At 39.7% G+C, this 13,556-nt stretch overlaps 1 protein-coding gene across 1 annotated transcript in view; it reads right to left on the bottom strand.

The window, feature by feature from the left end:
- The window catches only part of DGKB (diacylglycerol kinase beta), a 586,586-nt gene that overhangs the window by 518,004 nt on the left and 55,026 nt on the right, over positions 1–13,556 (bottom strand). The gene's annotated exons all lie outside the window — the stretch shown is intronic.

Here is a 13,556-nt window from a genome sequence, read left to right as displayed (position 1 = left end):
CTCTGGTTTTTATTAATTCAAGGGGGATCAAGAAAAATCATAGAGAACCAGAAAAAAATAGAAACAAAAAAACCCCAGAAAAATAGTTGAAAAAGCAAGGGTCATACATCAACTCATAAGATATGTCTGATTGAGAGCTGAGATGCCGGTAGACACTTTAGGTGGCTGGAGAAAGTATTTCCAATCCTCACCGCATGAGTAGAAGTGACACCATGGGCAAGTGCCCCTTCAGATCCCCTTGAAAAGGGCACCCTACCTACTGCTACCAGTGCAGTCGGGGGGAACGTGTAGCATACATAGGCTGGTAAATTACGTTTCCAATGGATTCTGGCATTGAGTTGGACAAAATTCCATCCTACTGGATCTGGCTGTGCTTCCTACCATCGAGCCCTTTTGGAGCCACCATCTTGCAATACTCTGAAAGCAGTTTCAGCAGCCTAAGGTGTCTGCACTGACAGAGAAGAATTCAGGACAGCATCTCAGGAGACTATTATTATTTGGCTTATCTCTGGGCATTACTGTCCACATTTCACCTAGACTACTGACATACTCCCTGTGGTCTAAGTGTGCCGTTATATGCACCTGGGCTGACTGCACTGCTAAGCCCCTGAAGTTTCCAGAGCAGAATGAGGAAGTCAGAAAAACGGTGCATGTGGACCCAGCACATGTAACCAGACTAATGTTGCTAACTAAGGTCACTTCCAATTTCTTTTAGGTTATCAACCTATTCTTTACCTCTTACAGAAGAGGTCTGGCATCTTCCCATGTTCCCTTTGTGTCAACTTGTATGGTCAGCTGGAAGTCAAAAACATTACAAGAGCAGTTTCAAATGTCTCAGTCTACAGACTGTAGTGAAAAGGAGCCAAACGCATAGTATAAACTTCTTTTGACGCTGAAAATGGTCAGATACCCAAGGACCTGAAAGAATAGCTAAAAGGGAAACTACAAGTTAGGAGAAAGAGTTCTCTCATTTTATGTGGAATGTGGACGCAGAAACATTGGCACAATATGCAATTACAGGACACGTGGAATTTTATCAGTGATCAATTTAGGAATGTCTGCTCCTCCAAGAAGAATTCTTGAGGGATTACATTAAGGAACTCTTGTATTAATGTTTTGTGTTGTTTTTTAACTTCTCAACTCTACTTTTTTCTTTTTTAATTAGACCGGGAGATAGGTAATACAAGGAAAATTAGCACAGGACCTCAACACGATGATGATGGCTGCCAACGGTGGAAGAGGGAAGAGTTCCAAGAGGCTCCCTCCCCGTACTGTAACTTTGGAAATGGCAAAGTTATCATTAAATGGAGGGGTACCACATAGTCATGCCTCATAAATGGCTTGTGGAAGCAGTAATTGCTGCTTCAGAGATACTTCTCAGAGATGCTGAGAGCAATGTCTGATGTCCTTGACACCAGGAAGAGAAAAGAGACTGGAGATCATTACAGTGCAGGTTTTCTGGCCCAAAAGAGCCCAAGATGTTTCAGGCATTTAATTTTTTTTTTTTAATTCTGGCACCTGTGAAGTAAGTATGATGGGAGTAGAAGGGAAAATGTGCCCTCCCAGAAAGGTTTATTTAAAATCACTCTGGCTTGTAAGTTTTAAAAAGTTTATGAGTATTTTCCCAAACTAACCAGTTAATTTGCTATTGGTAATAGGCTATTTTAGTAATCATATCGAAGCATATCCCACCAATAACCAGAATAAATCCTCTGTTCCAAGCTATGGGATTCCTTTCACTATAGTCTACGTCTTTGAATACCTTCTAACTAGGGCAGACCTTTTAAGAGTGCATTTCGAGAGGAAGACTTCTAATTTGGCAGAATTTTAAAAATATCATGACTAACCTCTGATACCCATTTCTGATATAAACCAGAAACATTTGGCAGAATTTTGTAAACATCTGGGGAACTCTCCTGTCCAAGTCAAAGCTGTGGCTACCGGCATTTTACTCTTTCCTTGATTTTATTTTATTTTATTTTTTTATGTGAGAGCTCAGGTTTCCCACTGTCTTCAGTTTGGGGTAGGTTTCAAGAGACAGTAAATTATCCTAAGCTAGTGAGAAACAAAGCCTTAAAAAGGTATAGGAGCCATTTATCATTTGGCAGCTGCAGAAGCCCAAAGAGTAACACATTCTGCTTCAAAGGCACTTATGATGTGAGGCAGGAAGTCACCAGCTTCCTCAATATTCATTCAATTCCAAGGAGTTCCTGAAGCATTCTGCAACAGGAGAGACTCTGCCTGGAGTGGAGCTATTTGTCCCCCTTCCCCAGATCCTTTCTGCATTCATTCTATAATAAGGCACTGAAAAATTAGTTAATGGTGATTTATACTTGCAACCAAAGGATGTATAGGGGTGTGTGTGTGTGTGTGTGTGTGTGTGTGTGTGTGTGTGTGTGTGTGTAAATGTCTGTTTTTTTAAGAGATTTGCTTTTTTTTTAATGAATTAAGCCTATTTTTCATGGTAGGCTCTAAAATACCAGTAACTAAATATTCCCCTTCATCCTTCCTGGACAAATATAGAAAATTAGGTAAGTCTCCATCTACATGGAAAATGTAGGGTACAAATAAGATGGACCTGAAAACCAGGTGGTAGCACACAGATAAAGATGAGGGGTCAGAGACCAAGACAAGGAGACTTCTGGGCACAAATCTGAGGCTCCTGTGGACTGAAAGGCAAGCTGGCAGGAAAATAAGTGTCTTCATCAACCTTTGGACAACAGATGATGACGGCAATCACTATTACAAGCTTATATTTATTTGGAGACAATTTTCACTGTTCCTTTCATGTTTCTGCAGAGTTTCCAAGCAGAGGCACAGACTCCTTTTTTTCCCAGACTGTTATTTCAAAGATGCCTTTGTAGTGAGAACCTTGAGAGATACAGATTGTGACCCTCTCTTGAGCCAAAGGCAGGTTTGTTTACTGTCTATTATAGAACATTCACGTTCCCTCAACTTGAAGTTCTCTTCCTAAGACTCAACTCACTGCTTGTGCAAAGGTCATCTGGCCCTTTTTCATGTTTTCCTGTGGGAACTAGAGTAGGGGAGCCAAGAAAAGCAAGAGGTACATGTCGTTTTCTGTGACATGATCAATAGTCCTTCTTCTCTGACCCGGGAGTCTTGTGTCCTCTGCATGAAGCTGCAGCATGTAACTTACTGCATTATAAGCAAGGTAAGATCTCAGACTCTCTACAGTCTTGGCAATGCTCTTCCTTATAAAATACTGTTTTGGATAGGAGAAAATAATCCTTGCACCTGAAGAAGCCTAGGCAAGGCTTTGAAAGAGGCTGCAGGATTTGAAGATTAACTGTGATCTAAGAGGTAAAAGGAGGAAATTGGGCCACAAGGAGCAGGAGGGTATTTCTCACATAGCTCCATAAAAGCAAACTATAAAATAAGAAATGTGTATTTGGGAGAAGCAGAGATACTGAACTACAGAAAAAGCAAAGAAACAGTAGAGAGAACTCAGAACATTCTAATAATGACAACAACAAAGGCAGTAATTAACTTACACATGGTAGTTTGCAGTTTACAAAGCATTTCCACACATATTGTTTCATTTGAGTATAACAACATTTCTTGTGAGATAGGCTTTACTATTTTAATTATACAGTTGAGAAAATTAAACTTTAGAAAGGTTATGTAACTTGTCAATGGTCAAAACTAACATATTCAGAACATGAACAGTAGAGAAGGATGTAAGAATGTTGAATAAAACCAAAACAAAAATCAAAATTTGGTCATAAGCTCAGAATCTTTCATCACCAAGTTTTTCCCTTTATATACTGCCCCACCTGCCTCCTATAAACATGTCTTTCTCGCATATGTGAAAGAGCAAAATCTCTCTTTCTATCCTATTAACTTCAGCTATGATCTTTCCTCTTTCCTCTCATGGCTAAGATTCTATAAAGAGCAGCTTATAAGTATTCTCTCTGCCTCTCTCTTTTTCCACTTCGTTAATATCTTTAATTTCTCCCAATGACTATGCATTGATAGACAACATTTTACTAATGACATTCATGGATCCATATTTTATGACTGTCACTGAATTCTCAGCCTTGTCCTCAGTGTTTATAGGTCTGTCCATGTGCAGACATACATGCTCAGACACAAATACGTGTATACACCAAAAATCCTTCCAATTCTTCCCTAACGTGTCACTTTCTTCCATGCCTCCATCACACACTCTGATAACTATTTGGAGTTTCTCTGTTTCTTTTAACCCCATTAAATACTTTCAACTAAAATTAAAATTCCATTCCCCTTTCAAAGCCTGCCCACACAAGGAAGGGCTAGATCACTCCAGGAGTCTCGCGCAGGCTGTGGTTCAAGACGGTGACATAGGAGTTTCCTGAACTCACTCCTCCCATGAACACACCAAGTCTACCGCTATATATGGAACAATTCCCTCTGATAGAAATCCATAAACCAGATGAACGACCCCTACACCTGGGGCGAACAAGAAACAGCCCACACCAAAATAGGCAGGAGAGGCTGAGGCACAATCTTGTCATGAATCCCGTCCCTACTGTGGTGACACACAACCAAGAGGGAACTCACAACTCCCAGCTTCTCCCTGAGAAGTGAGGGGTTTGGACCCCACGTATGGTACCCCGACTTTTAATACTTACACCTAAGAGATGGGCCCCCAACATCCAGCTTCGAAAGCCAACAGGGCTTGTGTCCAGGAGACCCACAAGGCTGTAGGGAACTGAGAAGCTGTTCTTAACAGACTAGGAAGGACTCACTGTGGCTAAGCCCCCAGGTCCAGTGCAGAGACAGCAGATTAAAATTTGTAATGCTCAGGCTTTAAAATGAGAGTATATTATGTATTGCTTATCAAACGTATGTACATGGATAAAGAGATACAGATATGGGTAGACATTAACATGACCAATATCACAGGGATGAGCACATGAAGTGATACAGAACTTTAAATCACTAAAATAGTTTCTTCCACGAGAAAGTATGCAACATTTTGTGTAGGAAAGTTGCTTAGTCTCTCCATTAAAAAGGACTATTTGCCACTCTTAATAGCTGTGGCCAGAGAAGCAAGCATCTAATTTAATACACATCTAGGGGCTGACTGCAATGCTCTCCAGAGATGGAAGGCTGGCAGGCATCGCCGTTGCTGGCTCTCTCTGCCTCGCCCTAGGTGGCCTGATATACCAGAAAGGAGCCTGCACACACGTCCGGTGCCTCAGCTTTTGCAGACGCACCCCTCGATTACTTGACTCTCGTGGCCCGTGGGATTTAGGTTCAGGGGCCCCACAAGTCTGTAACAGAGAATCAGTTCTTAACTGTCTAACCCCCAAGGCACAGTGCAGAGGCTATGAACTGAAATACCCACTCTTTCAAAGAAGGATGCCTGCTTGCAGATTATGTACCAACAGGTACAGGAAAAGTGCTTCACCTCACTGATCATCGGGAAAATGCAAATCAAAATCACAATGAGATATCACTTCACACCTGTCAGAATGGTTATCATCAAAAAGATAAGAGGTAACAAGTGTTGGCAAGGATGTGCACAAGAACCTTGTACACTGTCCATGGGAATGTAAGTTGGTGCAGTCACTATGGAAAATGGTATGGAGGTTTTTCAAAATATTGAAAATAGATCTATCATATTTTCCAGCAATTTCACTTCTGAGTATACTTCTGAAAGAAATAAAAATCAATATCCTGAAAGGATTTATGGACCTTCATTTTCATTGCAGCATCAGTACAATAGCAAAGACATGGAAACAGCCTTTATAAGTGTCCAAGAGAAAAGAATAAAGAAAGAAAATTTTATACACACACACACACATAAAAAATTCAGCCATGAGAAGGATGTCCTGCCATTTAACACAGACGGCCCTTGAGGGTATTATGCTAAGTAAAATAAAACAGAAAAGAGAAAGACAAATACTGTGTAATCTCACTGATACGTGGAATCTTAAAACAAAAGCTGAACTTATAAAGAACAGACTGAAGGTTGCCTGAGTTGAGGGGTAGGAGGTGAGTGAAACAGATAAAGGTGGTCAAAAGATACAAACTTCCAGTTATAAGTCAGTCCCAGGAATGTCACGTACAGCATGTGACTTAGTAAACAATACTGTATTGTATATTTGAAAGTTGCTAAGAGAGTGCATAGTAAAAGTTCTCATCACAAGGAAAAAAATTTATAACCTTGTGCTGATAGATGTTAACTAAATGTATTGTGGTAATCAATTTGCAATACATATCAAGTCATTACATTGTACACCTAAAACTAATACAATGTTATATGCCACTTCTACCTCAACTAAAAAGAATCTTGTATATGTAACAGTCAGATTTGCCACATGTTTGTATCTCTGAATAGACTAAGCTCTTTGATTGAAAAAAGCGTGTGTTCATTTCTGTATTACACAGAACCAAGCATAATGCCTAAGAGTAAAAGGTATAAATACTGTTGGCTGAATGACCAATAAGTAAAATTAAATTCCTTTAGTCTGAATCTTACACACTTATATTTGTGTGCATGTGTGTGTATGTGTGGAAGAGTGTGTGGGGGGGGGCACTTCCTGCTATTATGTGGATGGTGGCAAATAAGAAAATTCTGGTAAATAACAATTTTTAATCTCTAACTGAATTAAGGATGAAGTATATAATTTAGTAAGCGTGAATATTTGTGATCACTTTTGCTATAACTTGTCATACAAATATTAATAATAAAAGTAAGAGATTACTTATAGGTAGGAAGGATTATCTTCACTTTATAACGTGAATAAACAGAAGCTTAAAGAGATTGGATGACTTGCTTAATGTCCCAAAGTAAATGACAGGTTATATTTTGCTTGTGGATACTGTCCACCATCGTAGTTTTCACCAAATACTTTATTTCTCTCCCGATACCGGGCAGATGGGAGGAATACACCTCTCTACTCCCTTGAAGTTAGACAGGGTCACACGGGTTGTTTAGCCCAAAGAAATGTTAAGTGTAACAACATCAGGGAGAAGCCTTCAGAGCCAGCACCGAATGCACAAATCTGCATTTCTCTCTGTGACAGCATCTGTCAGTCTTTAAGGTTGATGACTGCTCCGTCCAACTGTGCCCTGATCAAGGACAACATGAAATTAAATCATTTGCTGATTCAGATCTAGAAATGCAATAGGAGCAAGAAATAAACCTCTATTCTGTTAGGCCACTGAGATTTTGTGAATTCCTCGATCGCTGCCTAATTTGGCCCACACCTTGACCAAAGTATTTCACTGAAGTGCTAACTTTAATATTAAAGTCTGTTTCCATAAACCTTAATAAAACTAATAGGCAGGGGGCAAGCCTGAAAAGTAGGAAAAAATAGACATTTAAGATATCACTGAAAATGATGTATTTTTAGAATACCAAAATAATGGAAATTTAGACATTCATAGTTATTACTTCCTTTTACTATTATAAGATTAAAGTATTGAAAAGTCTAAGGTATAGGAACCCAGAGAAGCCACCGACAGGAAATTCAGCCTGAAGCAGTACAACAAACAGGAGCCAGCGCCAGAGATGAGGCAGAGGGACTATGCAGCCAACATACATTCCAGAAATAAAATCTGGGTCAGAGCCAGGAACTGCTGAGTTAATCAATGTGAAGCAGAAGAAACAGGGTCGGAAATGAGAGACGTATCATCTAAAATAGAGTCACAGATTCCAATTTCAGACCAAGTGTCAGGGCCAAGTCAAGACATTCCACATTCGGAGTATAAGTGAGTAGGTTTGTATCAAAGAATAAGAAGGCCTCATTTGATATTAAACTACCTCAGTCATCACCATTATGACCCTCATCAAAATAATAATCTATTGGTTACCGGAGGTGAAACGGGATGGGAAGGGATAAATCGGGGGTTGGAGACTTGTCGGTACTAAGTACTATATATAAAATAGATAAACAACAAGGTCCTACTGTACAGCACAGGGAACTACATTCAATATCTTGTAATAACCTATAATGAAAAAGAGTATGAAAAGGAATATATATATGTATGTAGAAATGAATCACCATGCTGTACACCAGAAATTAACATGACATTGTAAATCGACTATACTTCAATTACAGGGAAAAAACAATAATGTATTGAATCCTGAGCACTTTACAGGCATCTTCACACTTAGTCATCGTCACAACCATCGGACACAGGTGAAAAATGTGACATTTACATCACAGCACTGGTGCTCAAACCCAGTTCAACCTAACACTGAATTATGTGCTCTCAGACACTGAATTATGTGCTCTCAGCCACTACGCTAAATGACATCTGTGCCATTTATTCTTCCATCCCCTGCAAAGGAAGTAATTAACATTAAGTGGCGCCACCTCCCAAAATAAAGCCAATGTAACCCAGGGCACAGGCCAAAACTAAAAGCTAATCCCATCAAGACAAATTAGAAAGAGGGCTGGTGTGTATCTATACGTGCTCAACAATAAACTGCACACACACAGGAGAGGAGGGCTCCTGTCTCCCTCCCCTCTATCCCATCATACAGGGATCAAGCACAAAACATTCCTCATCGACATAACTCTCCTATCATGCCAGAAGGTGGCGTTTCTCAGGACAAGAAAGGTACTTGATATGGAAAAGAACTTCACCAAATCTTACATTGCAGTTGCTTCCTGGTTTTATCCTCCTCTCTTTTCCCTCCCACGTTTTTCATAAGGAAGAGTGAGGGAGGTTCCAGAGACAGGAGACAGGCGCATGGGTAGAATGATGAAATCTGACTCTTAGGGTCCACACAGGATCCAGTCCAATCCAGCAGGATAAAAGAGCAGAAAGGTATGTGGGGGCCAAAGCCATACTCAGGAGCTTCGCTTCTGTGCTTTGTCCTGTACACAAAAACCCGCTGAGAGATGGCTGTGGCTGATGGAGATCTGAGGACCTGAATCCTGCATTCTAGTTTTCCCTCCTTTGGAAACATGACTTAACAACCTATTTATTAACACATCAATTTTTATAAGAAACATAAATGAATTATTATTGTGCTGATAATCTGCCTGAAAGATACCTGGCTCCTCTAGAGCTTATTGTGGATACTTTTTCAGAAAGTGTACACACACACACACACACACACACACACACGTATATATATTTTATGGAGGTACTGGGGATTGAACCCAGGTCCTCACTCACACTAAGCATCTGCTCTACCCTTCTTATTGTATTAAATGAATTAATGCTTACATATTATATAGAACAGGGTACTAAAAATCTATTATTCATGATAATGATGATGACTGTCTCATTAAATCCTGCAACAACACTTGGAGGTGGAATTCTCCTCTTCCAGGTGAGAAAGCTAAGGCATAGGCAGTGCAGAACATTCCCAAGGTCCCTCCACTAGTAAATCCAAGAAAGGGCAGGGGTTCAACACTGTCAAATGTTAGTCTGCCTGCCAGGCCTACGCTGTTCCCACTAAGCCATACGACGCGCCTCTCTCCAACGGAGGAAACTACATGAGCTCCACTATTAGGCACACTGGTCCTTACTGAAAAGAACAAGTTCATCGTAATTCTGCAACTCTCTACAACGCCAGCTGCTATAAACAGTATGAAATTTATAAAAGTTTGGAAGTGTTCCCACTGTAATAACACAGTATTTTTCAAAAATAATTTACATGCTCTATACCACACTTTAAATATAGCAAATAAAAAGCTAATCCTAAATGACAACATGTGGGCAGATAATGAACCACTTGGAAATACCGTGTAGATTTTACACAGAAAATACTGTCAGCCATGAAAAGACTTGGAGTCTCTTAACCCTTGCTGCGCCTGAAGACCACAGCAGGAAGCACCGACAAACTAATAATGTGATAAGCTCAATTCTTTACACGGCAGGAGTGAGAGCTCTCTATCTTATAACAACAGTTTGGATGACTTTTTACAAAGAGTGGAAAAGAAAATTATACCCCTCTCCCACATATCAATGGAAACGCTTCCCGTGGAGTGACTCAGCCTGAAACCCTAAACAGGAGCATGGTCTCAGCATGCTGCAGGCAGCCGCAGCAGGCTTCACATTAGCTGCCGTCAACATTTGTGGGGACAACACAGAATCGAGGCTGCCAATAGCACCAGGAGCTTCTACCTTGTGGGAAGAATTTGGTCTTGTAGCAGAAAAAAGACACCAGCTCTTAATGCTCCAGAATGTGGCACTTTTTAACTTACTCATCAACAATATGTTCACACAGTTAACGTAACACACTCACTCCCTATCAAAATAATCATTGTAAACAGTTGTATTACCTGCAACGTGCCAGGCACTGGTCTCATTACTTGACGTATATTAACTTATCCAAATTAATCATTACAACACTCAATATAGTTTTTTTTTAATTTTTCTACGAGAAAAATTGGGGCACAGAGTTGCTATGCAACTTACCCAAAGTCCGAAATCTAAAATATGGTGGGGCCAGGATTTGAACACAAGCTGTCTGATGTGCCAGCTGTCTAACCAGAGATGCCGTGCCAACATCAGTCTAATCTGTCCCAATTAATTATGTGAAAAGCCTCGGAGCTGAAATAACATTTATAGCTGCAGAGTGAAATGGAATAAAACTTTGTGTCTCCCCCTAACGCACAGGCTGAAGCCCTGCCTCCCAATATGAGGGGTCTTTAGGAGGTAAACAGGAGTAGGTGAGGTCCTGAGGGTGGGGCCCTGATGAACGGGATTAGTGCCTTCATAAGACTCTCAGGAGAGCTTGCAGCCCTTCTCCTGCTCTTTCCACCAGGTGAGGATACAAGGAGAAGGTGGCGATTTGCAGCCCAAAAGAAATTTACCAGAATCCATGCTGGCACCCTAATCTCAGACTTCCAGCCTCCAGAACGATGGGAAATGAATTTCTATTGTTTATAGGTCACCCAGTCTGCGGCACACTGTTACAGCAGCCCAAACAAAGTAAGACACAGGATATATTACGGGGTTTGTGGAGAGAACTCAACATCAAACAACTTGAGGAAAAGATCTTCATGGTACTATCTAGGTCCAACACTGACTATCTGGTTTTGCTGGGGTAGGGAGTCCAGGAGCTAAGCCATCATCAAGAATTCCACATTCTTACCACATCCCCCCAAAACATATAAAACACTTATTTGATATATATCAAATATAATTTTATAGCATGCTGCAAATTTAAATTTAAATCAGTAACTTCCTTGAATTTAGTGATTGAATACATATAAACAATTTCTTATTGAAAGTTATTAAGCAATTAAAATCAAGAAAGCAAATGCAATATATCACTTTTCTAATAAACTACAGGAATGTCACTTTGCCAACATTGCATTGCAACATGAAAAAATCTGATCCTTAAATGATGCTGATAAGCTGACCACAAGAACTGAATAGCATAGAAGATTCACTACTTTTATAACCTTCAGGATAATAAGTTTGTTTCCAGTTATGTGTTGACTATGGCAATTTATTACGCAACGATACATCCTAATCTAAATATTTTTTGCTTTTCAATTACACAGGAAACTTCCTGGAGGATTAAGTACAGCACTTTTCATTGTTGTCTTGGTTATTTAAAATAGACTAGCAAGTCTAATGATCATTGAATACACACTATTTATTTCATTCACAGTTAATCAGTTAATTCGTCTTCTGATAAAATCCATTTCAATAATGCATATACTCACCATGTCACTGCTCACTACCCATGTATTGAGTGCTCACTAATCTTTGTCTCAATGTTACAACTTATACATTTATGACAATTTTTATTACCACTTGTCTTAGGTATTTCCACAAATTTATTACTAAATCAAGCATTTTAAGGATATAATTAAACATACTCCCATATTCCTTAACCAATAAAAGTAGCAGCCTATAATATTTTTAATACTTAATTATTAAATTCTATTTACCGACGCAAATGGAATTTGAATATCTGAGCCAAAGTTATTCTAAATGATCATGTAGCTATCATCACAATAATTTATCTGTTTTATACAAATGCTTCCATAGGTATATTTCCTATAAGTACCCAAACACTGGAAAACATACCTTAATAATCCAGCTAAGTTCAATGTAACTTCAACCAAGCTATTATGTTTACCTTCCTTGGGAGATTATGTCACCAAACTCTCCTGTCCTCCAAGTCAAATCTTAGGGCTAAATTTTATAACTCCTCTGTCTCTCTCTTCCTCCCTCCTTCTGTCTCTCTCAATTCTCATATTTTATTACCACCCAAGCTCTCCTCTGTTCGTTTTAATGCTACAATATAAGAATCCATGCTTTTCTCATCATCTTTCACCATCCACATTTTTCCAACAGCTCACTGGCCTGACTTCCATCTCTCTCCATTACCATAGTCCAGTACCATGTTTGCAAACTAAGCTCCTCAGAGCCTAGCATCCCCGTTGACGTCACCCTACCCCAGTCCCCTACGACTACTCTTCACTGCCTCACTCTCTTTAAGCATTGTATATTTTAATTCCATCTCATTTTCACAGCCTTAGCTCCACATATTTTCTTAATTTGCAGCATGGCTAAATGTGGGTCATCTCACTTTTTCAAATATATGCTGAATTTGTTTTAATCCATATCAATTTTTTTCCATTTCCCTTAAAACTATTTTTTAAGATCCAATTCAAATCCTACTTCCTCCATGAAGACTTCCCTTTCTTCATCTCTAGCTGCATACTAAAGCCCTCCAGAACCCTAGACTTTGCTTGTGGCACTTGGAATATTTTCTGTAGATACAGGTATTTATCCATTAATTTCTAGCCTTCATAAACTGTAAATTCTGAGACGAGATGGTCTGTATCAGTTCATTTTTGCATTTCCTGCAGTTCTAAGCAGAGTACTCTTCCTAAAGAAGATGCTCAGAAACACTTAATTACTGGATATGACACTACAGTAAAGCACATATAGAAATTGGAAAACATGGGTAAATCATTTTTTACTCAGTGTAGAAATCATTGAGTACATACATGCAGACAAGAGTTCAGCCATCTTAGGCTAAATTTTCTTCATGCAGTAAGTACGCGAATCATGCTTTCAGTGGCTCAAAACCGTTTTTAAGTTTGAGGACCACATTTTGATGTCAACAATTTCTGACTCTCTCCCCTCCATGTGATACTTGTTGTATTTTTATTATCACTGACTGAGAAAGTTCACGGGTTCTTCTATGGATTTGCATCTTCCATGCAAATACCCACCAGCATTCGCACAGCCTCGCCCAGAGCACCTCAGCCCTCGAGTAAGGCAGTTCGGGGAAACCTATGAAATTGGCCTGTTCAGGTAATGTACACTGAGTGTTTACTAATGTTCCTGACTTAAAATACGTGCCCTCTAAATGTGAGTGTTATTACTCATTCACCTGTATTTCTTATTATGCCAAACCCCGCTTTCGTGTTTAATCCCTACCTTCCTCTCCTTCATAATGTGACTCAGCCCGCTCCTGACTTGTCTGCCCTCCACGCCATGATTCCTCTCTGTATGCGCATCTCCAGCTGCTTCAGTTCTTGCCCCTTTTACTACCGGGGGCTACTGGTTCTTTTTCGCTCCCCACATCTTGAGTTTCATTCTCTCCCACCTTCATT

The sequence above is a fragment of the Vicugna pacos genome, chromosome 7, assembly GCF_048564905.1.
Source record: "Vicugna pacos chromosome 7, VicPac4, whole genome shotgun sequence".
Classification (NCBI taxonomy): Eukaryota; Metazoa; Chordata; class Mammalia; order Artiodactyla; family Camelidae; genus Vicugna; species Vicugna pacos.
Note: the sequence above shows the minus strand (reverse complement) of the source record. Positions and strands in the feature narration are given on the sequence as shown.